The 23,669-nt window shown below is 41.1% G+C and overlaps 1 protein-coding gene across 3 annotated transcripts in view; it reads right to left on the bottom strand.

The window, feature by feature from the left end:
- Window positions 1-23,669, bottom strand: part of WDFY2 (WD repeat and FYVE domain containing 2) — a 324,311-nt gene that overhangs the window by 213,604 nt on the left and 87,038 nt on the right. The window lies entirely within an intron of this gene.

Genomic DNA, 23,669 nt, shown 5'->3' with positions numbered 1-23,669 from the left:
GATAGAGTGTCGGCCTGAAGACTAAAGGGTCCCGGGTTTGATTCCAGTCAAGGGCACATGCCCGGGTTGCGGGCTTGATCCCCATAGGGGGCATGCTGGAGGCAGCCCATAAATGATTCTCTCTCATCATTGATGTTTCTATCTCTCTCTCCCTCTCCCTTCCTCTCTGAAATCAATTATATATATACAAAAAAAACAACAACAAAAAAAACACGTTCTGATCACTCTGGGCCCACCCCAATAATCCAAGACAATTTCCCCATCTCAAGGCCCTTAACTTAATCACATCTGCAAGTCCCTTTTACCATGTAAGGTAACATATTCATAGGATCTGGGGATTAGGATGGGGGCATCTTTTTTTGGGAGGGGGTACCATTCAGCCAAAATGTTCTTGGAGAATGTCTCTAGAACCTGAGATGTGGGAAAGGGGTGAGGGGAAGCACTTTCATTATTATTTTAAACTAGAGGCCCGGTGCACGATATTTGTGCACGGTGTGTGTGTGTGTGTGTGTGTGTGTGTGTGTGTGTGTGTGTCCCTCAGCCCAGCCTGCACACTCTACAATCTGGGACATCCCTCTCACAATCCAGGACTGCTGGCTCCCAACCGCTGACCTGCCTGGGTGCATGATTGCCCCTAACCACTTCTGCCTGCCAGCCTGATCACCCCCTAACCACTCCCCTGCCAGCCTGATTGATGCCTAACTGCTCTCCCCTGCTGGCCTGGTCAACCCTAACTGCCCTCCCTGCCAGCCTGGTCGCCCTAACTGCCCTCCCCTGCCAGCCTGGTCGCCCTAACTGCCCTCCCCTGCAGGCCTGGGTCACCCCTCAACTGCCCTCCCCTGCAGGCCTGGGTCCCCCCAACTGCCCTCCCCTGCAGGCTTGGTCCCCCCAACTGCCCTCCCCTGCTGGCCTGATTGCCCACAACTGCCCTCCCCTGCCAGCCATCTTGTGGCAGCCATCTTATGTCCACATGGGGGCAGCCATCTTGCGTGTTGGAGTGATGATAAATTTGCATATTACTATTTTATTAGATAGGATTCTTACATTGAATAGATAGTTTTCATTAAAAACCCAATATATATACCATATTTCATCAATCTTTAGACTCCATGGATCATATTTATTTTATTTATGATTGAGAAAGAAAAAAAATACTGACTAAACTATGATATTCATTGTTATATCATGGTAAACTGTTTGCAAAAATGCCCTCAGAAATCCCACTCCTTGCAATGTGACTTGACTGCTCCTCTCATCAAGAGGCACAGTCTATTTCTCCACTCCTTGACTCTGGGTTTGGCCTTGTAACTTGTTTTCACTAATGCGACACTGACTCATACAGAAGCTGGAAAAAGTACATGCACAGTGGGGCTGGCCCTCTCTTTCTGCTGCTGCCTTTCTGCCATGTGAACAAGTCCAGGCAGGTCTACCCGCCACTCCACCAACTCACTGAATCTTACGCAAAAAATAATTGTTGCATCCCACTAATCCTGACATCAAAAAACATTAACAGTGAAAAAAATGTGGATCTTCAAATCAATGAAATATGGCTTTTCAGTGTAATAGCAGCATATAAGTAGGTATCTACAAAAAGTATGTATATGAGAACAGTATATAAAGTGAGCAGAGATTTTATGACACATTTTGGCTGCTAAAGATTACTTTTGCTTATTTTCTGGTTTTCAGTTACTATACTTTCATATAGTTGAAATCACTGAATAAGTGATCATTGGCAGAGATACTGCTTTCTGCCACAGATTATTAGAGCAAGATAAATTATCATGTCCATTCAATGGAAAAGAAACTAACAACCTCTAGAATTAAATGGTAAAAAAATTATTACTTTTTCATTAAGGTAGTTACTATGAATCATAAATTAAGAGTAAAAGCCCTGGCCTGTGTGGCTCAGTTGGTTGAGCGGCGGCCCATACACCAAGAGGTCGCCTGCTCAATTCCTGGTCAGGGCACATGCCCGGATTGCAGGCTTGATTCTCCCAGTAGGGGTATGCAGGAAGCACTGATGTTTTCCTTTCCTTTCTCCTTTCCTTTTTCCTTTTTCCTTTTTCCTTTCCTTTCCTTTCCCTTCCCTTTCCCTTTCCCTTTCCTTTCCCTTCCCGTTCTCTTCCTTTTCCCTTCCCTTTCCCTTCCTTTCCCCTTCCCTTCCCTTCCCTTTCCTTTTCTTTCCTTCCTTCCTTTCCTCCCTCACTCCCTCCCTCCCTTTCTCTCTCTCCCTTTCTCTTCCTCTCTCTCTAAAATCAATAAAAACATACTTTTTAAAAAAAGGAGTGACCATGCTGGCAAATATCTTTGGAATTTTATTATATAAAGTGTATAGCTTTATTACAAAACTGAAAATACAGTGTCATGGTGTGAGTTCTAGTATTATTACATTTGTAATTTTTTAAACAAAATGATTCTAGATACAAAAGAGATTCTAGATCCCTCTCATTACAATGCTGCATTTATAGTCTTGTTGTGACCTTCTTGTTCATATCTCACTGATATAAACCTATTACTCTTCCCATTTTGCACATAAGGAAACAAAGGTCCAGGTAATTGAGAACTTACATGTTAACAGCTGGTAACTGGTTCTGCTGAACCCAGGTCTGACTTCAATGTCCACGCTCTCAATCCAATGTGCTTTCCTTCTGTGGACAATGCCCACTTCTAAAATCCAGAATCCAGAAACCTATCTTTGCCCCACCTGTATATTTTGTTAAAAGGTCAAATGACAGCTACATTGTGAAAGGTGAACTTCCTACTGTGTTACTTTAAAATCTAGTTTCTGGATTATCATAATAGCTATCATTTACAGAGTGTTCATTTCCCAAATAGCTAGTCATAATAACACCTGATTTGTGTATATCATTGAAAGTAAATAAGCAAGAGAAATAGCTGTTTTACCTCTAAATAACTCTACATATACAAAGAATTACATAAATTCACAGATTATTAATTTAATGCATAGTATTGGATGCTTATAATATACTTGACACCGTGGTTGGGACTACAGATACAAAGTAGCTACCAAAAAACAAATCTCCTATACTTTTGAATATGAGATGTAAACTAAATTCATGCATTTTCTAATACCTAAAGTTTTATCATGTGCCAGGAGCTGTATACACAACTCATTCTGTTCTTTAATCCTCACAAACATTATGGCACATTTTAAAAATGAATTTAACCTCTGTGAGAGAAGGCATGCAGCTAGTAAGTGGAGGAGCTGGAATGTAATCCAGGTAGTCTACCTGGCTTTCTTTACCACCCAACACTGCCTTTTGCAGTCTCTGCCTTGTGCTTTTTTATTTAAAATGAGAAGATAATTGTTTCAATTATGCTAGAATCAAAGAGAAAAACAAATTCATAAAGTAACAAAGGGGGGAAAAAGTCACTTTGAAGCAACACATTATGATAAAATGCTGGGAAAGTCTGCTTCCAGTTCCTGAAAGGCAGAGGTGTGGAACCTTTCTTCTGCCACCAGCCATTTGGATATTTATAACATCATTGGCGGGCCATACAAAATTACCAACTTAAAAATTAGCCTGCTATATTTGGTCAAACATTTAATGAACTCATCCCTAATGCCTTAGCAGGACCAGACCAAATTATTTTGGGGGCCTTATAATGGCCTGGGGACCAGAAGTTACCCACCCCTGCTGTAAGGCATGTGGCCATTAGTCCCCAATGAGAACATTTAAAATGGCACCTACATTTTTAAATATTCTCATATTTCAGAGAGAGGAAGAGGGAGAGAGAGATAGAAACGTCAACCATGAGAAAGAATCGTAGATCGGCTGCCTTCTGCACACCCCCTACTGGGGATGGAACCCCCAACCCGATTCTCTGTGACTGAGAATCCAACCATGACATCCCCTTGTTCATAGGTCAATGCTCAACCACTGAGCCACATTTTTGGTATCCTCTCTTGGATGCACCAAATACCCCCAGCATCCTCCTCAATTGTCCGTGTGGATTTATCATTTCTGAATCCAACTATTCTAAACTTTATTAAATGTATTTCTCTATAAGACTCTGAGTAATGAGTTCCACAAGTAATAATTATATATATAAAAGCAACATTTTTTCACTTACACTCAAAATTATTTTCTTCATATTCAAAATTTCAGTCAGGGTGCCCTTAAGTTTTAATTAGTTTTGGTGAAAATCCTCCTTTGTACAATCCACATCCACCATGATTCTCAATTATTTGATACTAAAGGCCCATTGCACGAAATTCGTGTGGGGGAGAGGGGGTGTCCCTCAGCCCAGCCAGCACCCTCTCCAATCTGGGACCCCTCACAATCCAGGACTGCAGGCTCCCAATTGCTCGCCTGCCTTCCTGATTGCCCCTAACCACTTCTGCCTGCCAGCCTGATCACCCCCTAACCACTCCCCTGCCAGCCTGATTAATGCCTAACTGCTCCCCTGCCAGCCTATTTGCCCCTAACTGCCCTCCCCTGCAGGCCTGGTCGCCCCTAACTGCCCTCCCCTGCAGGCCTGGTCACCCCTAACTGCCCTCCCCTGCAGGCCTTGTCACCCCTAACTGCCCTCCCCTGCAGGCCTGGTCACCCCTAACTGCCCTCCCCTGCAGGCCTGGTCACCCCTAACTGCCCTCCCCTGCAGGCCTGGGTCCCCCCCTACTGCCCTTCCCTAGAGGCCTGGGTCTCCCCCAACTGCCCTCCCCTGCAGGCTTGATCGCCCCTAACTGCCCTCCCTTGAAGGCCTGGGCCCTCCCTACTGCCCTCTTCTGCTGGCCTGATCACCCACAACTGCCCTCCCTTGCAGGTCTGGTCCCTCCCAATGGCCCTCACCTGCTGGCCATCTTGTGTCCACATGGGGGCAGCCATCTTTGACCATATGGGGCAGCCATCTTGTGTGTTGGAGTGATGGTCAATTTGCATATTACTCTTTTATTAGATAGGATAGAGGCCTGGTGCATGGGTGGGGGCCAGCTGGTTTGCCCTGAAGGGTGTCCCAGATGAGGGTGGGGGTTCCCTTGGGGCATGGGGCGGCCTGGGTGAGGGGCCTGTGGTGGTTTGCAGGCCGGCCACACCCCCTGGCGACCCAAGCGGAGGCCCTGGGATCGGGGATTTATTTATCTTCTACAATTGAAACTTTGTAGCCTGAAGCGGAGCCAAGCCTTCTGCTCGTTCCGTGGCCACAGCCATTTTTGTTGGGATTTATTTATCTTCTATAATTGAAACTTGGTAGCCTTAAGCGGAGGCCAAGGCAGGCCAGGGCTTCAGAAGCTTGGCTTCCTCCATCACCGGGGGCAACCCTAGCCTCCTGCTCTCTCCAGCTCCGTGGCTGCCGCCATTTTTGTTGGGATTTATTTATCTTCTATAATTGAAACTTTGTAGACTGGAGTGGAGGCCTGGGCTGGCCAGGGTGTGCGGAAAGCTTGGCTTCCTCCATCGCTGGGGAAACCCAAGCCTCCCTCCGGCTCTCTCCGTGGCCGCAGCCATCTTGGTTGGGTTAATTTGCATACTCACTCCTGATTGGCTGGTGGGTGTGGCTGGTGGGTGTAATGGAGTGATGGTTAATTTGCATATTGCTCTTTTATTTGATAGGATGGAACTTTCACTTTTCAAGGATGGATTATTTTCTTTATATATATATTTTTTTAATTGATTTTAGAGGGGGAGAGAGAGAGAGAAACATCAATGATGAGAGAGAATCATTGATTGGCTGCCTCCCACACACCCCATACTGAGGATCAAGGTCACAACCCTGGCATGGGGATCGAGCTGGCAACCCTGGCATGTGCCTTTGACCAGAATCAAACCTGGGACCCTCCAGTCCACAGGCCATCGCTCTATCCACTGAGCCAAATCAGCTAGGGCAGTGGTCGACAAACTCATTAGTCAACAGAGCCAAATATCAACAGTACAACAATTGAAATTTCTTTTGAGAGCCAAATTTTTTAAACTTAAATTTCTTCTAACGCCACTGCTTCAAAATAGACTCGCCCAGGCCGTGGTATTTTGTGGAAGAGCCACACTCAAGGGGCCAAAGAGCCGCATGTGGCTCACGAGCCACAGTTTGCCGACCACAGAGCTTGGGCAAGGATGGATTCTTAATAACAAGAACTAACATCTACTCAGTGTTCACTACATATCAGACTCTTTACTAAATCCTTATATGAATCATCCCCTAATTCTCATTACCTATTGAGATAAATTCCATTTCACTGGACACTGCCCAATTCTAAAATCCAGAATCCACTCATCTTTAGAAACTTGGTTAGCATCCATCTCTTTCTGACATCTTCCCCAATTAACATTCCTCCCTGCAACCTTTCCCAACATTTTCTATGATCTTACTGCTAATCCTCCTCCTTTTCCTTTTTCTTTTTTTTTAATTTTTATTTTATTGTTTAAAGTATTACAAATAGTAGTACATGTCTCCTTTTTTTCCCCATTGACCTTCCCCCAGTCTCCCCTACTCCCCAGCACATGCCCTCACCCCACCCCCCTAGTGTCTTGTGTCCATTGGTTATGCTTATATGCATGCATACAAGTCCTTCGTTTGATCTCTTAACCCCCCCGCCAACACTCCCCAGCCTTCCCACTGTAATTTGACAGTCTGTTCGATGCTTCTCTGCCTCTGTATCTATCTTTTTATTCATCAGTTTATAATGTTCTTTATTATCCATAAATGAGTGAGATCATGTGGTATTTTTCTTTCACTGCCTGGCTTATTTCACTTAGCATAATGTTCTCCAATTCCATCCAGGTTGCTACAAATGGTAAGAATTCCTTCTTTTTTTATAGCAGCATAATATTCCATTGTGTAGATGTACCATAGTTTTCTAATCCACTCATCTGCTGATGGGCACTTAGGCGTTTCCAAATCTTAGCTATTGTAAATTGTGCTGCTATGAATATAGGGGTGCATATATCCTTTCTGATTGGTGTTTCTGTTTTCTTGGGATATATTCCTAGAAGTGGTATTAGTGGGTCAAATGGCAGTTCCATTTTTACTTTTTCATTCTACCTATTTTCCCTGGATTATTCATCCATTCCTAAGGCTTCAATAATCCTCATTTGCCAGTCTAGGAGCCTTAATTAACTTGACTAAGAATATACAGTTAAGAAATGATAGAGCAGGGACTCAAATCTGACACCAATTCTCACTCTTTTTTAAATATTTATTTATTAAATTAATTGGGGTGATATAGTCAGCATGAACCAGGTGTGGGTTTCAATGTTACAAGATCTGTATATTGCACCGTGTGCCCACCACCTAAAGTCAAATCTTCTCCCTTATATTAGGAGGTCCCAATCCTCATTCTTAACCCCTGCACAATGCTGCCTCCCCAAGGGTAACTTGCCTCAATAAGTCTGAAATCCTTCTCAAAGCGCTCCAATGCCAATGTTTCAGTTCAGGCACCACCATCATTTAGTTTAACCTTTAACTAGACCTCCCACTTCATGCTCCTCTATCCACACTGCCAAACAGAAGTTTATGCAATGATAGAAACTTTCTATTATCTGTACTAATATGGTACCCACTATTCACATGTGGTGTCTGAGCACTGAAATGTAGCTGGAGCTACTAAAGGATTTTTAATTTTATTTCATTTTAATTAAACTTAAATGGCCACACCTGGCTAATGGCTACTACATCAGATAATACAGCTCTACATAGTCCTAAAGTCTCTCCTATTCCCAAGCCTTGACATCATAAGGCTCAGCCACATTCCCTTTGTCCTGTAAGCTTACTATAAACTTCCCTTCCCTTGGGCTTTTGGGTGCATAACTGTTTCTTAAATAGAAGTTAATGCTTAATCTGATCCTAACTACTAAAAGAGCCTCTCTTCAAGAGTTTCTATTTGATAGAGGCAGGGTCATAATGAGATGCTCTTCTCAACAAGTTCAGGGAAGAACCTTTCAGTGAGGAACATGAAGCAGAAATTTCTGAGGGAACAAAATGAAGGAGGCATCTCTAATATAAACACTTTTACTAAATGGAAACTTTGCCAATAAATGTTATAAATTGCCATGCATTATTTTCTAAAGAAAGTAATGTTTATAACACAAAGGATGGATTCCAGCCCATGTTGGTATTTTGCTTGGCTTGAAAAGTTTTTTAAAACATTTTTGCATTAAGTCTAAAAATTAAATGGCTTCACATGAAAATCTGGATTTCTAGTAGTTATTGAAAAATCCAGTGAAGAGTTGAGAAGCAGCTGTTCTTTTCCATTAGGCAAACACTCTCTAGTTTGCTACAATCCCCATTATTCCCTCTTATACTACTGACACTGATACCCCACCCAGTTGTAAATTATTATTCTCAAAGCATGCTGCTTCCCTCTGGTGCCCATGGCCATGTGAGTCTGTGACCCCTAACTGCTTTACAAATAATTTTCATAGGAAGACTAAGTGATAAAAGCGTGGTTTTAATGTAGGTCCTACAATTCCCTCTCTCATACTCTTTCTACCAGAGGACACTGCTTGACAATAGCCCATGAACAATTCGATGATTCTACTAATTTGGGGCAAATTAGTCACATTATAATGTAAAGAAAACATCCTTCAATATCTTACTCAAAATGTCACTGAGAAAATATGGCCAGATTTGATGATTTGGTTGTTTTACATACAACATAAAAGCCATGAGTGTCCCTAGAGAAGTGCTTCCCAACCTTTTTACAGCACTCTGAGTAACTAGTCAGGGGTTTTCCCAGCCAAAAGCACACAGCCCTGGGGCTCCAGCTGCTCTCAGCCCTAGCAGGCAACCCTAAGGACTGAAAGCATCACTAGCTCATCACACCTCTAATTTAAACCCCCACAGGGGAACTTATGCTCCAGATATTCTGGAACAAAAATAGTAGAAAACATAATGCAAGTTTAAAAAACATGGTGGTTGTGTATTTAAAAATTCTTCTAGCAGTTCAATATCTGGCATCTAAACAGGAAAAGCAAATGAATTACTTTAGGTGATTCTAAAAGGCTGTCAAGAATTGACAAACTTTCTGATATTTCTATGCACTAGATTAATTGATTAACTTTAGAGTGGTCCATGGCCAAAGCACTTACATATATTAATCATAAAGTCTCAGGTCTACATTCATGAACTTAAGAAACCACAGATCCCAGATATCAGGATTTAGATTACAACATTCAGGCCAATCTGGGAATGTGATCCAAGCAAAGGAAGTCCTGCAATACTAGTAGAGTGGCAGAGTTGGGTGTAAGGGGAAGAGTTATAATCAGTTTGGTAAGAGTTATGACCAGATGTGAAGCTGAAAGCCAAAGAGCCATATTCAACCGTAAGGATGAAAGCCACATGCTGGAGATGGCAGAATAGAAAGAGATAAAGACCACCTATCTCCAGAAGTTTTGTTAGGTTAGGGAAAGAAGCCTGTACTTGGTTAAGCCTAACTGAAAAATGCCCCCACTCAGCCTACAATGCCTTCCTCATTCACAGACCCTGTTTTCCATCAATAAATGCACAGTCTTCCTGAGTAGTACTCAGTCATATCTACAATTTTGTAATACCAATACTTACAGCAGGTAAAAAAAGAAAAAATGGGCATCACAAAGGTGTAAAAATGGATGTCTATACCCTTTCTACTTAATTAGTATTGTCAGTTGTTGATTGGTTAGCTGAAAAGCTAGCTTTTCCTCTGAAAAACTAGGTTAGCCTGTTGTGATTTTCAAGAAGGCTACATACAGTCCTTCTATATCTTCTTAGAGTGAGAGATGGGTAGCACAGTGAGAATGAATGGAAGGGTTGTGGAGACAGATGAACCAGGGTGCACATACATCTGATCTCTCATCTTTCACATCAGAGTAAAACACTAGCTTCATAACATCTTCTTGAGGATTAAATAAGAAAAGGCATATCGCCAAAACCGGTTTGGCTCAGTGGATAGAGCGTCGGCCTGTGGACTGAAGGATCCCGGGTTCGATTCCGGTCAGGGGCATGTACCTTGGTTGCGGGCACATCCCCAGTGGGAGGTGTGCAGGAGGCGGCTGATCGATGTTTCTCTCTCATCGATGTTTCTAGCTCTCTATCCCTCTCCCTTCCTCTCTGTAAAACATCAATAAAATATATATATTAAAAAAAAGGCATATAAAGGGTTTAACACAGTGCCTGGCGCATGGGGTGCACTCAGTAAATGTTAGCTATTATTATATACTGTTAATATCCTTGAATTTTTTCAGCCTCATCCCTGAAATAGGATGCATACTGTGTCCATGTGTGCTTAAGAATCTAGTTTTATGTCATTTTTTAAAATTTGTTTGTTAAATGTATAATTAAATATTATATTTTTAAACAGAAAAAAATCTATTTCACCATGTGTTTTGATTTGGAGTTTAGAAAATATGATTACCATATGGACTCTAATTATTAGTTCAGAAATTTGTCACATCACAATGCCTTTTGCTCAGCAAGCTTTCATAGTGAAATACCTACCCATTCCTCACTTTATATTTACTAAAGGAAAATAGAGATCAACATGTCAAATGAGCAAATGAGGAGAAAATGGTTATCTGAAACATGTCAAGTGCTATATGAACAGATTTCAAAGAAAACAGGGCAATGAAAGTCATGAGAAAAGCAAGAGTCAGTGCTCATTATTCTGCTGCTACTAGAGCAATAACCAACATACCAAGCTACAAGGGCATCGGCTCATCTCATGCCCACACCACCCAGTGGCCACATGCTGAATTGTTAACCTTCATCTGTTTCCTGAGACTTAACCTCTCCCCCCATCCACAGGCTTAATAGTGATTGCCATATGCCTGCAACATGACCACACTTCTGGCCACAATCTCAGAGTGGACAGCTGACCCTGGCTAGATCTGGAACTGGGAGCCTGATGTTAATCTCTCCCTGCCTATCTAGATTGTAACAGGTAAAATTCAGAAGCAGCTGGCAGCCATGTTCTGCCATGTGGACTACTAAGTAAGAAACACAGGAAGTCAAAGTGAGCAAAAGAGAAGAATGGAGCAGCCAGAAAACCATGAGGAGAGGGAACTTCCTAGTTCTTCATATGCTCCAGTTTTTAGTTCTACTCCTAAGGCCCAAATGCATGTCAGTCCTTGTATTCTGCAAGATACTTGAGCTTCCTCCCAGGAAACGCCAAAGCTGGTTTCTGTTCACAGTACCAAGAAAACCTAAGAGACTCCACCATTACACATTATTAGAAGGCGACTTGTTTGCAGTGACCCTCTCCCTCACTGTGAACTAACACATAACACAAAATTCTATTGCTCCAGTTTTGCCTATTATGTTCCAAGTCCTGAGCTAGAGGCCTTGAGAAACAGGGATGAGGAGACCACAGCATAAGACAAATAAAAAATTACAATGCATGTGAGGAAGTGTTTTGATAAATACATGAAAAGTGTGCTGAGGGAGGAAAAAGCAGCCACATTCTAATCCCCAGAGCAGTTCTACAAGTAAAAGTTTATAGTTGCTAAAACAGAAGTGCCCACAGAGATCCATATCAGGGTACTGTCAGAACATGTGCAAATGCTATCAGTTTTCCTTTCACAAAATCTTGAAACCCTCAAGTGGGAGGGAGCTTAACTCTTCTCAGGATAGCCTTCTGATTTTTATATAGGCATGTACTATCACCTTAAAAAGAAGTATAATTATTTTTTAAACGTAACTATAAGTATCTAACTACTTTACCTGAGATTTTGCATTCAAATATTCAAAACTTCAGCTGTGATATATGAATTAATTATTCCCTATGGGAAATAAACTACCAAGTAGCTAACTTTTTTAACCTTAAAACCTTGTTTCACCCTGGCTGGCATGGTTCAGTGGTTAGAGCATCGGCCTGGGCACTGAAGGGTCACAGGTTCGATTCCCAATCAAGGGCACATATCTAGGTTGCAGGTTTGATCCCTGGCTCTGGTGGGGACTCATGTGGGAGGCAACCAAACTATGTGTCTCTCTCACACTGATATTTTCTTTCTCTCCCCTCTCTCTTTCTCTGTCTCCTACTTCCCCCCTCCTTTTCCACTCTCTCTGAAAAAATGGAAAAAATTTCCTCAGGCAAGGTTTTTAAAAAAACACGTATTTCTTTTGTATTATGGTTACTTAATTCTCAAATTGTGGCACTCTCCTAGCTAAAGTGCATATCAAATAACTGTTTCAAAATTTTGACCCATTTTCTCAACAAATCCATCTGGTATTTGCCACCAGCTTTAACCTCACTTTTCCACATATATAAGAATGGACTTTCATGTGAAATCCAGAGTTTTAAACCTTGGCCATTCATTCAAACTTCTAAAAACATTGTGTATGGACAAAATCTGTTCCAGAGGGACTTTGGCCCATTAGTTGCTAGTTTACAAAAAAGCCCAGGCTTCCAGTTGAGCACGGCTTAGTTACAATTTCATCCCTACCTCAACATATTCCCTATGGAAGACACAGTCCTGCCCTCCAGCAAACTAGTGAGGACAATGGACACACCATTGCAAGATAAGGTGGCAAATGGAGAGAGAGATAAAAGCCTGCAAAGAACAAAGCACCCACCTGCTATACACCTCTCCTGACCACTGGCTCTCACAGGGTAAGTTTCAGAAGTGGCAGTAAAAACATGACAGAGTAATCCCACCCTTATATATCCAAAGAACTAAAGGGGCTCAGAACTATACAAAAGCAAATAAACAAAAATTCAACAGCCCCGCCCCTTTATGTACCCAGGGTAGATTCTTAAAACAGTCCTTAATGGAACCACAGCAACAGAAAAAAACTTGCCTACTGAAAGGCATAGTGATATCATAAACAAAACATAAAACTTCTACTGAACATATATGCTCCAAGAACAATGCCAGGTAACGCAGGAATATCATTTCATGTAAACCTCCCAACAACCCTAGGAAGAAACATTATTCCCAATTTACAGGTGCAGAAACTGAGACTCTGAAATTCTAAAGTGTGGGAAAGAGCCAATCATCTGGAGTCAAGTGATCCCTCTCCCATTAACTCACTGACCTGGCCAGAGAGATTCATGCTATTATTGTAGACACAAACCGGCAAGCAGTCAAGAACAACTCATTAGCGAGAATAATTAAAAGTATGGAACTAGTATTTAAAAAAGCAAAGATCCTCAAAACATAACAGAACCCACAGTAGGCCCTGTTGATTATGAGAATTTTATGTTGAGATTAAGGTAATTTTACAAATAAATATGAAGCATAAGGGCCAGTCAATAAATGATTTTGAAGTAATTCAACAGTAAATTTTTAAAAAATCATTAGAATCCTCAATTTATACCATCCAGTAAAATACAGTCCAAATAAATCAACAAGTTTTTTCACCAAATTACGTAACTAAGATGAAAAAAAAATAAACATTCAATGAATCTCTGGGTAAAGAATTACTTTAAAAAATAATGATGAAAATTTTTCAATTTAAAAAGAGTAGATGTTAAAATTAAAAAGTAAATGTTTTCTATGTGAAAAAAAAAAAAGGCAAACAGTGGAGTATAAGACTTTACCTGGATTTTAATAGATGTAGTGTTAACATCCTTACTATATGTATGGAATGTATATACAAGAAATTGTTCAAAGAGCCAAGACAATTCAATGGATAAATGGGCAAAGGACAGGAAAAAACAATTCACAAAAGGAAAAATAAGTAAACAAGTAAATAGGAAAATATTCACTAGTTAATCAAAACATACATATTAAATATCAATGAAGTGCCACTATCAAATAAATTCTAAAGAATTTTTAAATAATAATAACCATGGCTGGTCAGATGTGGCAAAACTCATATTCTCATATGTCACTATCCTATCTAATAAAAGAGTAATATGCAGATTGACCATCACTCCAACACACAAGATGGCTGCCCCATGTGGTCAAAGATCCTGCCCCCATGTGGACACAAGATGGCCACCACAAGATGGCCAGCAGGGAAGGGCAGTTGGGAGGGACCAGGCCTGCAAGGGAGGGCAGTTGGGGGCGATCAAGCCTGCAGGGGAGGGCAGTTAGGGGTGACCAAGCTGGCAAAGGAGGGAAGTTGGGGGCAACCAGGCCTGCAGGGAAAGGCAGTTGGGAGGGACCCAGGCCTTCAGGGGAGAGCAGTTGGGGGGTACCAGGCCTGTAGGGGAGGGCAGTTAGAGATGACCCAAGGCCTCCAGGAGGGACCCAGGCCTGCAGGGGAGAGCAGTTGGGGGGGGGGGGGGGGACCAGGCCTGCAGGCAAGGGCAGTTGGGAGGGACCCAGGCCTGCAGGGGAGAGCAGTTGGGGGGGACAAGGCCTGCAGGGGAGGGCAGTTAGGGGTGACCAGACCTGCAGGGGAGGGTAGTTAGGGGTGACCAGGCCTGCAGGGGAGGGCAGTTATGGGAAAACAGGCTGGCAGGGGAGCAGTTAAGCATCAATCAGGCTGGCAGGGGAGTGGTTAGGGGGTGATCAGGCTGGCAGGCAGAAGCGGTTAGGGGCAATCAGGAAGGCAGGCAAGCAAGCAGTTGGGAGCCAGCAGTCCTGGATTGTGAGAGGGATGTCCAACTGCCCACCGGGATCAAGCCTAAACGGGCAGTCGGACATCCCTCGAGGGGTCCCAGATTGGAGAGGGTGCAGGCTGGGCTGAGGGACACACACACCCATGCACAAATTTTGTGCACCGGGCCTCTAGTAAATATTATATGTGCCACAAATCTTTTTAAAAGCAATACGGCAATCTTCTTACAATTTTTCCTGAAGAAATAATCTAAAAATCAGGGGAAAAACATCTACATGCACAACAATGTTCATTATAACATTTATAAAACTGAAAATAATGTAAATAGCCAAAAATAAGCAACAGATAAATTACTATGTACCTACCACATTATCAGCACCTTGAAAGAGGGCTGCCTTGTTCATGATAGAAAATCCAGGGCCAAGTTATAGCACAAACATTAGATAAGTAAGTAAATACTGAGGAAAAGGAAAATACACCGCCTCTCAAAATGATGGTTAAAGATTAGATAGTTGGTGGCTCAATTTTAAGTGGGGGCAAGAATATAAAAGTACAATTAGTCATTGTGCTAAGAGGTTAATAAGCAATTATTCTTTATTATGGTTATATTATCTTTATTTAAAATGTAAACATACCTGAGGATTACTGTTATGATTACTGAAGATATAAGCTAATCCTCAGAAATTGAAGAGCTAAAAAAATTTAATAACTAGCCTGGCCGGTGTGGCTAAGCAATTTGAGCATTACTGACCCATGAACCAAGAGGTTACTTATTAGATTCCAGGTTAGGGCACAATGCTCAGGTTTCAGGCTCAATCCCAGAAGGGGACATGTAGGAGGCAGCCTTTCAATGTTTCTCTCATTTACATTTTTATCTCTCTATCCCTCTCCCTTCCTCTCTTTCTAAAAAGCAATAAAAATATATCTTTAAAACCTTTAATAACTAATTGAAAATGATTAAAATCCCTAAACAGCTCCATATTATAGGTAAATCTGCCCAACTAAAAAATAGTTATACAGAGAGGTTAACAACTGACATTTATAACTTACATGAGACATTATTTCTGAGTCCTAACTCAGTAATAAATGAACACAGGAAGCCAAAACACATGCACTCCTAACTTTCTGAACTCTCTCTGACTCTGGGCTAAAAGAGCTTATCTTATTTTCTTCTGACTTGGAGCCTTCTGGTGAGACAAGGTCAATTTTATGATGATCCCAGTGGGAATACAGAAAGGCGATGAATAAGTCAGGCTGGATGGAGTAAGGGTACTTAAGTTGAACTGCATTTCCATCTTTTAGAACACTAAAATTACAGAGAGAAAGAGGGTACAAAACTTCGACAGGTTCTCTAAGGCAGCAATTTTCAACCTGTTTCATCTCATGGCACATATAAACTAATTACTAAAATTGTGGCACACCAAAAATACATTCTATTTTTTGCCAATCTGACAAAAAAAATACCTATAATTTTGATTCATTCACATCAGATTGCCATTATTGTGCCGGCTGATATCATTTACTTGACAATCTAAGGAAAAAGAGGTCAGTGCCCCTGACTAAATAGTAGGTATTGCATGTTTTAAAAACTCTTGCAGCACACTGGTTGAAAATCGCTGCTCTAATGTACTGTATTTAAAACTATTGTTCTCAACCCATTACATGTCATGAAATCCACTGAATGAATTACAACCATGATTTCTAAAAGGCTACGATAGAACAGAAAATAACAGCAATGCAGCTCCTATTAAAAAGATGGCATTTTAGTGGCTCAGTTGGTTAGAGTGTCATCAGGTACACTGGAAGCTTTCAAGTTCGATTCTTGGTCAGGGCACAGACTAGGTTGTGGGTTTGATCCCTACCTGGGGTGCATATGGAAGGCAACAGATCAATGATCTATGTTTTCCTCTCTCTCTCTCTCTCTCTCTCTCTCTCTCTCTCTCTCTCTCTCTCTCTCATCAATTAAACACATATCCTTGGGTGAGGATTTTTTTAAAAAAAAGATACCATTTTATATAACTTTTGTTTCAGTTATATGTGTGTATGTGTCAAAGTGTGTATCTTGGATAGCAATGCTAAATACATTTCTCACTATGATTTGTGATTTTAAAAAGTTTCAAAAGCATTACTCAAGACAACCCGGGCCCTGCTTGGGGGCCTGCAAACAACCCAGAGCTAAACTACTCAGTATTTGAAATGAAAGGATTCATCAAGAAGTAGAAATGTAGTGAATCCAGTTCAACCAGGTATCAAGTACCAATACAAAACAAACACCTTTTCAATATTTCATCCAGGAATAAATAACTGCTGCCATCCCAAGGCTCAGGAATATATCTTACAGTTGCCTCACAAAGTGTGTACCACTTTTGCCCTCTGTGCACTTTTCACCATTTGAGGTTTTAGGATGATGTGATGCAGAGAAATTACACTTACCTAGTCATTATGTGAGCAAATCATAGTGACAGTCACAGCTAAGAAATGTTATGCCCTCCTTTGTTAGATGAAGAAACTGAGGCTTAGAGTGATGAGATGCCCTAGGAAATGTCCAAAGTCAATGTAGTGTACAGCTAAATCAGACTCCCAGTCCCAGTTCTTTTCCAAGAATCCTTATATTAAAGGCACACAGCACAATGCAGCACTCCCTGCCAGGAGACAAGTAAATGACTTTTTTTTCCTTTTTGGTCCTATTTGTTAGTTTATTACACCACTGAGTTAATTTTTACTAATGACTAAATGAAACGTTTGAATGAGGATGCCCCCTGCCCTTAAAAAAAAAAAAAAACAGAGAGAGAGAGACTGCTTATTAAAGTTGCACAAGGAAAGTTATTTGTTTTTTGCATTAGGGAATTCCTAGGCTAATTGTGGCATTCTGCTTTGGAATCCCATTCCAAACAGATGATTAATCAGCCAGTGTTTAATTTCATTCAATGGACATTCATTGCCTATCTCCTTTGAGCTAAGCGCTAGAGATCAGATCACTTTATAGGAGGTAAAAAAAAAAAAAAATTCACTCCCTTTTTACCTGCAGGTTCTGCCTGCCTTCCAGGCTTGCAGAATACAGCCATGTTGCATAAATTGGTCCCGAATAAAGTCAGAATATAAGGAGGTAGTTCCCCAGAGTCTCCTACCCTATAACCCACCACCAACTCCTCAGAGCCTTTTATCCAAAAAAGAATTCCAAATTATTGCACCCAGAGGTTTTGTGAATTTTCGCTATTATAGTTATTCATCTGGAGACAATAATGTTCCAGATTCTTCAAAGTGTGATACAGCTGGATTCTGAATTCAAGCATACTGGCTCCTGAGTATACTCTTAACCAGTCCATTCTAGTGCCTCTAATGAAAAGGAGTTTTCTCTTCCTCCTCTACTAGAATACCCTTTCCTCTACTCTAGCTTTTTCACGTGAACTATTCATCCTGCAAGACCCATCTGGAACAGGGGTCCTCTCTCTAACCATCACAAACAGAGGACAATGTTTGTAACTGTTTTCATTTAGCACATCTCCTTATATTGAGATAAAAGCCCCCTTTTACCTATTGCATGGGTATAGACTCCTGGTAAAGGAACAATTTCCTGTAATTGTCTAATACTAACTATCTAGAGTTACTAAAAACTCTCTGTATGAATGCTAAGATTGTTGGTTTGTATTAAGATATGCCTATAAAGAATTTACAAAGATAAAGGTCTGGAGGGGCTGGATCCTACAGGAGAAGTCTCTCCTGCCTTCCACACTTGAAGAATCTGCCACTGGACAAGGGAGCCCGTGGTAAGCTGCACACAAGACATCAGTCTTAAACAAATTTGAGCCAAGATGTCAGGGATGAAGCTCCTACGCAAGAAATGTTAAAATGGCAGGTAATGTTAAAATGGCGTTCACTCAGAAAAGACAGTTCAGAAAGAAGCTGGAAAATGAGGAACCCAAAGTACCAAAGTTGGGCTTGTCCTTCGGAGATAGAACCCAATTAAAGCCAAAGCAGAGATACTCAGAAAAGGCCAATGGAATAACCTATGTTCTATGATAGCAACAGAACAAGCCAGTGGAACAAGCTCTGTTCTATGATAGCAACAGAAATCTATCCCTTAAGTCAGATTGTTTTATATATCTTATATTTCTTCCCTTGGTATCCAGTAAAGTTCCAGGCATTCTTTTAACTGTGCTAAGGTGGACTCAGGGTACAGTTTTATCCACTCTTGAGCCTGCAGATTAAAACATTATCAGTCCACTATGGAACCATTTTACCTTTCTTTAGAACCCTCTGCTGTGTGGTTCAGTTGGTTGAGCATCATCCTGGGCACTGAAAGGTCACCGGTTCAATTCCCAATCAGGGCACATGCCCAGGTTTCAGGTTTGGTCCCTGATTAGGATGCATACAAGAGGCAACTGACCAAAAATAAAGAAAAGTAAAATGTAGAGAACAAGAACTATGGAATCCAACCACTCTTCTACATCTGAAAATTCTGTTTTCAATAATGAATCTTAGAGGCTGTTTTATTATCTTCCAAAATTTCCTGAAAGAACCTTATCATTTTCACCAATGTAGTGTGCACATGTGCTTGAAACACAATAGGAACCCACACGTTTGTTGATGGAATGAATGAAGTAATGCATGGACTTCCAAAGTTTTAAGACGGCCCACTCCAAACCTTTTCCCACAAGTGTATATATCTGTCCACACAGTGCTTTATAGGTGGTAATAAAGTTCACTCAATAAATGTCAATCAAATGTCTACAATAGCCCAGCCGGTGTGGCTCAATGGTTGAGCATCGACCTATGAACCAAGAGGTCCTGGTTCCATTTCCGGTCAGGACACATGCCTGGGTTGTGGACTCCATCCCCAGTGTAGGGCATGCAGGAGGCAGCCAATCAATGATTCTCTCTCATCACTAATGTTTCCATCTCTCTCTCCCACTCCCTTCTTCTTTAAAATCAATAAAAATATATTTTTTTAAAGTCTACAATAGTTAAGATGCTATGCTTTCAGGAACAACATAAGTCTATCAGTCACTGACAGTGAATGTTTATTGAGGGCCTACTGTGTGCCAAACATGATACTAGACCCAAAGATAATACAATGAATAAGACACACATATTACCCCAATAAATTCAATTTTTTATTTTTTTAATATATTTTATTGATTTTTTACAGAGAGGAAGGGAGAGGGATAGAGAGTTAGAAACATCGATGAGAGAGAAACATCAATCAGCTGCCTCCTGCACACCTCCTACTGGGGATGTGCCCGCAACCAAGGTATGTGCCCTTGACCGGAATCGAACCTGGGACCTTTCAGTCTGCAGGCTGATGATGCTCTATCCACTGAGCCAAACCGGTTAGGGCCAATAAATTCAATTTTTTAAAAAGTGTTTGCCAATCTGATAGGTGAAACATGGTATTTCCTTGTTGATTTAATTTACTCTTCTTTAATTAGTATTAAGTTTATCAGCCATTTTAATGTCCTTTCTATGAATAATCCTCTATTTTATTAATGTATGCCACAAAGTAAACTAGTCTTTATCATATACTAGAGGCCAGGTACACAAAATTCGTGCACAGGAGGGTGTGTCCCTCAGCCCAGCCTGCACCCTCTCCAATCTGGGACCCCTCGAGGGATGTCTGACTGCCCGTTTAGGCCCAATCCTACCTGGATCGGGCCTAAACGGGCAGTCGGACATCCCTCTCACAATCCAGGACTACTGGTTCCCAACTGCCTGCCTGCCTGCCTTCCTGATTGCTCCTAACCGCTTCTGCCTGCCAGCCTGATCACCCCCTAACCACTCCCCTGCCAGCCTGATTGATGCCTAACTGCTCCCCTGCCAGACTGATTGCCCCTAACTGCCCTCCCCTGAAGGCCTGGTCACCCCTAACTGCCCTCCCCTGAAGGCCTGGTCACCCCTAACTGCCCTCCCCTGCAGGCCTGGTCCCCTCCAACTGCTCTCCCCTGCAGGCTTGATCACCCCCAACTGCCCTCCCTTGCAGGCCTGGGCCCTCCCTACTGGCCTCCTCTGCTGGCCTGATCGCCCCCAACTGCCCTCCCTTGCAGGCCATCTTGTGTCCACATGGGGGCAGCCATCTTGTGTGTTGGAGTGATGGTCAATCTGCATATTACTCTTTTATTAGATAGGATAGAGGCCTGGTGCATGGGTAGGGGCCAGCTGGTTTGCCCTGAAGTGTGTCCCGGATCAGGTTGGGGGTTCCCTTGGGGTGTGGAGTGGCCTGGGCGAGGGGCCTGTGGTGGTTTGCAGGCCAGCTATGCCTCCCGGCGACCCAAGCAGAGGCCCTGGTATCTGGGATTTATTTATCTTCTATAATTGAAACTTTGTAACCTTGAGCAGAGCCAAGCCTCCTGCTTGCTCTGTGGCCGCAGCCATTTTTGTTGGGATTTATTTATCTTCTATAATTGAAACTTTGCAGCAGAGGCCAAGGCAGGCCAGGGCTGCAGGAGTTTGGCTTCCTCCATCACCGGGAGCAACTCAAGCCTCCTGCTCTGTCCAGCTCTGTGACTGCCGCCATTTTGTTGGGATTTATTTATCTTTTATAATTGAAACTTTGTAGCCTTGAGTGTAGGCCTGGGCCAGCCATGGCGGCAGAGAAGCTTGGCTTCCTCCATTGCCAGGAAAACCCAAGCCTCCTGCTTCCTGCAGCTCTGTGGCCACAGCCATCTTCGTTGGGTTAATTTGCATACTCGCTCCTGATTGGCTGGTGGGCGTGGCTTGCTGGTGTAGCAGAGGTAAGGTCAATTTGCATATTACTCTTTTATTAGATAGGATGTTGCAAATGTTTTCTCTCATTTTGTCATTTGCCTTTGGACTTTAGCTAGAGGTTTTTCTCATTTAAAAAATTTAAATTTTTCAATAGTCAAATTTAAAGTAAAATTTTTAAGTGGTAAAATTTATGGTTTCTGGGGAAATTTCCAAACTTAGAAATATCTCCATGATTCACTGTCAAAGTTATCCATGTTTTTTTCTAGCATTTTTATGCAATTTTTACCTTTAAGTAATTGTACCATCTGGAATACAGATTAAGAATTAAGGATGACATTGAGCTTTATTTTTTTTTTTATCCAAATGACTAACTGGTTTTTCCAGCATTGATTATTAAAGAATCAATTTTTCTTTTTTTTTTAAAAAAAAAAAAGATGCACATAGCACCTTAGGGAACTAATGGAGAAGATAAAGGACAAGTACCCATAATACTGTTTAAAATAGAAAAATGTTAAGTTTTCAAAGGTATAGATAAAGGCTACCGGAGTCTGAGGTCAAAAGGGAAACCAGGGTTTCAAAAGAACTTATGGGTTATGGGACACTGCCACTCAGGAATGGGACATTATCTGTGTCTTAACCTTACAGTTTGGGAATGAAACAACTAGTTTCTGGCTGAAGCAATTAATGAAAATGGCTTTGTAGGTAGATAAAAATCAATATTCTATCTTCATATCTTTAGTGACAGTGATATTAGATTTTGAAAAGCAAGAATACAGATCAATCTCCTTTCATGAAGATCATAATCAAAACTGGGCTCTATATAACACAGTTATTTCCATGTGTGAGTACAGAAATACATAATAAAATGTAATAAGAGAATATATGTAAAGCATAATCCTGGATTTATGAGTGGGCTTTATATTTAACCGTAACTCTATAATAAATTCTATTACTTACATTTCAAATTAGGAAAGTGAAAATTAAGGTAGTATATAGCTAAAAATCACATTGCTTTTGTTCTATAATCAAATGAAATTTATCTTTAAGTTTCTTTCATAGATGACACTTCAGCTTCTCCAAATACTTTGAATGCACCCCACTAAAGCTGTTTCCTTCAAGATAAACACACTGATATGGGAATCAGATTGACTTAGGAGCTAGGCTTGGCTCTACCACCAGCTACATGAATTTGGGCAGGTAAATTGTCTGGCCTAAATTTTCTCATATGTAAAATAAGCTGTTAAGAGCAAATAACCTCTAAGATCCCTCTGAAGTTAAAAAAAAAAAAAAAAAAAAAAAAAAAAAAAAAACTCAAAGCCTACCTCTACTCCCAAACCATCAACCAAAGCAAAAAGTTTCAAAACTAATATTAAAGGAACTTACGTTTAACTACCTTTTTCCTTTTACTTGATTCAGCCAACTTAACTTAGGAATTTCCTAACAGCAGTCAGGTTGACAGTTTCATCTCTAGTAGTTACAGAATGGAGAAAAACGATGTCTATCCTATATTCCTTTAACTGAAAACTTTCTGGGCCAGAAGCAATCTCTTTAATAGAATTGTGCCTCTATTGAAAAATTAAACACTCATAAACTTCTTTGTGGATTTCAAAAGGTTTCTACGTCAATGTATTCCATTTCAGCCATGAATTTATTCTGTTTATTGCACACTGCTTGCAATTGACATATGTTTACAATCTTTTCGATTGGATCTGCACAGAAATTCATTTGGCCATTTGTTTGCAGTATGCAGTAGACAAGCACAACATACTCATCCTGGTTATACTAAAGAACCTATGATATGAATAGACCTAACAGGAAAATTTTTTGTGGCTACATTGTAAATAAAGTGCTGAAATGACTATAAGAGACTATAAAGACAGTAATGAACACTTTGTTGCTTTACCTCTGCCTACAATTTTAGGGTATTCTCTACCTCAGCATAATTTGAACTTACATTAAGAAAACTACTGTTTTAATATTAAAGCCCCTTGTCATATACCTCTACAGTGTTAAACTTTTTAGAATGCTAGTTGATATCATCAAAACAATTCCAGAAAATACCATAACTACTAGATTCAAGCAGCATTCCTATGAACATTAGCTTCATCAACATAATATCTGCATATTAACGGACATTAAGTTAAATAAAAAACCCTTTTGTCTGACAAATAAGGGAGAATATTAAAGACAGAACAAATGGCTCCACTTCTGCAAATTAAGCAAAATTAAGCAAAAAAAGAAAGGAAGCAAGCAAAGGGAAGGAACTCAAGAGCTATTTGCAGCACTGGTCCCTTGCAAATTCTGAAAAGGAAGGCAAAGGAGAGAAGGCGCTTCTTTGGACAGGCACTTTTTCTTTGGCCAGAATCCCAAAGTTACTCTTTTCACAACTTGCAATACTCATTGATTTCAGTTTAAGATGTCTAGTAGATGTGGATTCGATGGGAATGTCTGGGAGAAGAGTGGCATTTGCTATCTCGGTTTGGAGCCCTAAGAACTGTACTAGAGCACTCAAAAGCCCTCAGTTATTTTCG

The sequence above is a fragment of the Plecotus auritus genome, assembly GCF_963455305.1.
Source record: "Plecotus auritus genome assembly, chromosome: 3".
Taxonomy (NCBI): domain Eukaryota; kingdom Metazoa; phylum Chordata; class Mammalia; order Chiroptera; family Vespertilionidae; genus Plecotus; species Plecotus auritus.
The sequence above is the reverse complement of the archived record's forward strand: the minus strand, read 5'-3'. Positions and strand labels throughout refer to the sequence as shown.